The 4,449-nt window shown below is 61.0% G+C and overlaps 1 protein-coding gene across 1 annotated transcript in view; it reads left to right on the forward strand.

Annotated features, from left to right (window-relative positions):
• Positions 1 to 4,449, forward strand: part of IQSEC3 (IQ motif and Sec7 domain ArfGEF 3) — a 97,892-nt gene that overhangs the window by 30,001 nt on the left and 63,442 nt on the right. The gene's annotated exons all lie outside the window — the stretch shown is intronic.

A 4,449-nucleotide genomic window follows, 5' to 3' on the forward strand; every position in this document is an offset into this window, starting at 1 on the left:
CTCTGACCCCCCTCTGACCCTCCTCTGCCCCTGCATCAGCATCCTCTGCCCCCGGCTCGGCCTGGAGCTGCCCCCTCTGTACTGGTCACACTTTGTCCTCTTCTCTTTCCCCCAAGTTTTCCATCTCAGTTCAGTGCATTTCTCTTTTCTTTCCTTGTTCTTTACTTCCCTGGGGGTCAGGATACTCGGATTCCAGCCTGAAACGCACCCCATCTGCAGTCTCCTCTTGTTGGAATGAACTTGGGCAAGTTCCTGGATTCCCCTGGACCCCACCTTCCCCATCTGTACAATGAAGGGGCTGGTCTATGTAGGGAACAGCATGACTTCTCATCTCACCGAGGCTTCTGGGCTGCTCAGGGCCTGGACAGCCTTTAGGACCCGCCTCACGGGAGGGCAGCAGAAGGTTCAGAGCCACGAGCACCCTGGCCCAGACCTGCTGCACTAAGGGCCGCCTCCATGTTTAAGCCTCAGTGATTCCATGATCCCTTCATTCCTTGGGAAGTAACTGGGCGGTCATCAGAGATGGTAGCCGGTGGGCTTGGCGATGGAAAACCTCCCCCGAAAGGTGATGCTGCTTGTTTTCCCTCAAAGGGAGTCTGAGCGGGTTGGGAGAGGCAGGAGGCAATGGTGGGAGTTGAGCCATAATAAGGGGCTCACCCTGGGGATCCAGCACGGCAGGAGGCACGACCACATCGGGGAGGCAAGGGGAGGGCCAGAGCTGTGCCAATGCCCAGGGGTCTCGGGGCCAAGCTCTGCGCCCAGGACCTAAGGGGAGTGAGGCCACCTGGATCTCGAGGGGCTCCCCATCCAGGGGGCATGCGATGCCTCCGAGTTGAAAATGGCCCTCCTGGAAACTGGAAGGAAGAAGAGAAAAGGCAGAAGGAGACGTTGGGAGAGGAGATGAAAGATGGCAGAGAGTGAGTGGCCCAGAGTGACGGACAGACGGACAGACAGCAAGGAGGGTGACGGGCAGCAAGGAGTGGGAGGGCCTTGCCCCATCCCCTGGACGGTCACTCTCAGACACAGGAGAGGCTTCTTCCTAGAAAGGTACTCCTCGGCCGAGAGGAGAAGGGAGGAGCTGTCTGCTCTGCCTCCTGCCCAGCAGGGCCACCTCAGTCCCGTCCACCTCCATTGCTGCCACCCAAGCACCGGCATCAGGTGAGGGTGGATAACAGGGCTCCCCCAAGATGCTCGCGCCTGGCAGGCGCTGGGGACGGAAATCCTCCCTTGGGTCTCCCACGCCCCTTCCTCTCTCTCCCGCTCACCCCTCCCTCTTTTTCTCCAACTGCCTGGCCTCCTACCCCAAAGCCCTGAGTCCTGGTTGGAGGCGGTGGGAAGACCTGGTATGGGAGACAGAGGCGGTGTACTGGGGCAGGGTGGGGTGCTGCCCCTTCATGGGGGCCGGGGGCCAGGGGAGCAGGCTTCTTATACATCTATTATCAGTTTCCCATGGGGGGGGGGCGGTGATGCTGGGAGGGAGGGTGGGAGGTGGGGGATTCTCTTGGTCCCCGAGGGCCTGTGACACTGCCCACTGCTGCCCTCCGTCTATACGGTCCAGACCCTCGGTCGCTGTCTGCTTCTGTTCCCAGTTATCCCAAGTCGTCCCATCTGTCTGGCCTGTGGTTTCCTGGAGTGTGTTTCTGTCTGTTTGTCTGTCTGTCTGTCTGATGTCAGCATCTCAGCTTCTCTGGGAGGAGCCCCCTGGTGTCTTTGGACGTCCAGTAGTCTGTGTGTCAGTCAGTCTGTCTGTTCTTGGCTTCCTGGGGGGATTCCACCCCCAGATAAGTTTTCTCCCTTCAGACTCCCAACATCCCTGTTCCCAACCTTATCCGTGACCTTCCCAGCCCCTCCCTTCCCTTTGACCAGGCGTCCAGCCCCCAGAGAGCATACCCAATCCCTCCCCCCACCCCGCCCACGAGTCACTCTAAGGAGGTACCCAGGTCAGAGGCCTTGTGTGCTGTGAGAGCACACGGTGGCTGGATCACCAGGCCCTCAGGGCCACGCTGGGGAGACCCTGGGCTGGGCTCTGAGGCAAGCCAGCCCCTCCCACTGCTCAGCCTGGGTTCCCACCGGCTCAGCAGGGCCCCGGCTGAAATGGCCTCCTCTGGGGTTTCCAGGGATAAGCCAGGTGGTCTCTACAGGGAGCCCAGTAAGGACTCCACACCATCAGTCAGAGCTCAGGGTCAGGGTCTTTGGTGTGTGAGTGCAGGGCTGGCCACCTCCCTCCTCTGTACCTGGCCTCTGTACCTGGCCGACAGTGACCCAGGTCAGCAGAGCCTGAGGTGCCGCGCCCTCCCTGTCCCCACCCAAGCTGTGGGGCTGAGCGGGAGTCCCCTTCCTGAGCCGCTGGCCTCATACCCGGCGGGTGGCGGCCCATCACCCCTAGCGCCTCTGATCAGACGCACAGAGACGAGCTGCTGCAGTCTGAGGGAAACCCTCGGCCCAGGGGAGACCTGGGGGTCCAGGAGAGACCCTTGCCCCTCCCAAAGCCCCAGTCCTGGGTGTGTGTGTGTGGGAGGGGTTAGGACGGCCTTCCCCAGCTACCCAAAGGGCAGCCTTGGGGGATGGGGTCAGGAGAAACTCTGTCTTGGGACACGGAGCCTGAGGGGAGCGAGGGATGGGCACAGTGGGCCAGGGGACGGGGTGCAGTGGCGTGGTTATGGGGGTGGCAAGGTCTCTGAGGCTGGACCACCCGTGCATCGCCCCGGGCACACAACCCATGCTTCCCAGGTGACAGGCCCTCGGGTGAGAGCAGCCTCCCGGGACCGCGAGTGGAGTGCATGCCTCCCGCCGCCCCCCCACCCCCCACCCCCGCTGTCACTAGTGACAGGGCTTTATTCCGGGCCACCGAATAGGCCAGTAGTCACAGCCCTGCTTTCCATCCACGGGCTCTCCTCTCTCTGGGGCTCTCAGTGACGTCGGGAACAATGACCCTGGAGCAGGCCGCTGCGTCCTGCATCTAGAGAAATAGTGGTCCATTTGTCTCCGTGGGTGGCAGTGGGGCCCGAGAGGAGGAAGGCTGGCTTCTGTTAGAGTAAAATGACAGGAGGTGGTGGGGGAGGAGGGGTCAGGAGGGGGCCACTGGGCAGGAAACAGAACCACCCCCAGCCCTGGGGAGGGGGAGGGTCTGGGGGGCACGCTGCGTGTTGGGTCCTTCCACTAGGCACTAATATAACGGAACATGCCAGGGGCGTGGCACTAAGCACTCAGTACTTTATCTCGCTTCATTCCGTATGACAGCGCTATGGCCATTTGCAGATAAGGGCTGGAGGGTGGAGAGAAGTTTGGGGTCTTGACAGAGGGACCCCTGCCAACTAGTTTTGGAGCCGGAAGGTCAGCCCAGGCCGAACTCCGACAGGCAGCCGCTTTCCACGGAGCTGCCGCTAGGAATTTCTTTAGGAGCATAGGAGGAATCCTTCCAGCCGTTCCATTTGATCCTAAATATCATCTATTTCCTCTGATTATAAGTTATACTGCTAGTTGTTGGAAATGTGGTAAATGCGGAAGTATAAAGAAGAAAATAAAAATGGAAGGCAGTCGTAGAGAATGAGCCACTGTTGATATATTAGTGTGCAACCTGCCAGGGTTTATTTTTCTAGGCTGGGTTTTACATCTTCCCCCCAGGAAAGAAAAAACGATTTTGTAGCCTGCCCTTCCCACGCAGGGCACCGCAGCCAAGGAGAGCCTGCCGCCCTGACCAGTCCCTCCTGGTGCCCCTGCCCCCATCACCTGCCAACCAGCCAGGCCGGGGGCCCTGCTTGGGACCCCTGAGGAGGGGACACCCAGCCAGGAGTGGTGTTGCAGGGAGAGCCCTGCGTCAGCAACCACCGCATCTTGTCTACCCACAGCGGCCGGAGGCCTGATCAATGGACCAGCCAGAGTTTACTCAGGGATCACAGAGCAATTAAATTCTCAAATCGATACAGTTTAGGCTTCAAACAGCTGGGCTCGGGGGCCACTGAGTCCTTTGCCGGCTGCATTAGTTGCATCCAGGCTCCAAGGCTGCTGGGAACCCTGCCCCCCACCGTGGAAGTGGGGAGGGTCATTCTGGGGCTGCAGAACTGCATGCTCTTCCCCAGAGAAGCACAGAAAGGCCTCAGCTTCCCTCGTGGCCCTGGGTGGAGGCAGGGCAGGGGTGGAAGCAGGCCCACCCGGCCTGCCCGGCCACCAATCTCTGGGGTCTTTGCATCTTCACGTCAGGAGGGCCACGGGCAGCAGAAAGGCAGGGGGGAGCTGTCCGGTCCCCGAGGAGACCCGAGATTCGTTTCCAGAGGTCTTTGCAGGGGTTGGGGTCCTGCACCCTGAGCCAGGGCTGTGAAGACCCCCAGAGTGCGCTGCCCTGGAGTGGAGCCCAGGAGGGAGCCCTAGGGGCTGAGGACCTCCGTCCACGGTGGGCGCGGCAACCCGCCCTTCAGCACAGAGCAGCGGGCGTGGGGGGGGGGGGGGGGC

This window comes from Lipotes vexillifer, unplaced genomic scaffold (genome assembly GCF_000442215.2).
Source record: "Lipotes vexillifer unplaced genomic scaffold, Lipotes_vexillifer_v1.1 scaffold395, whole genome shotgun sequence".
NCBI lineage: Eukaryota > Metazoa > Chordata > Mammalia > Artiodactyla > Lipotidae > Lipotes > Lipotes vexillifer.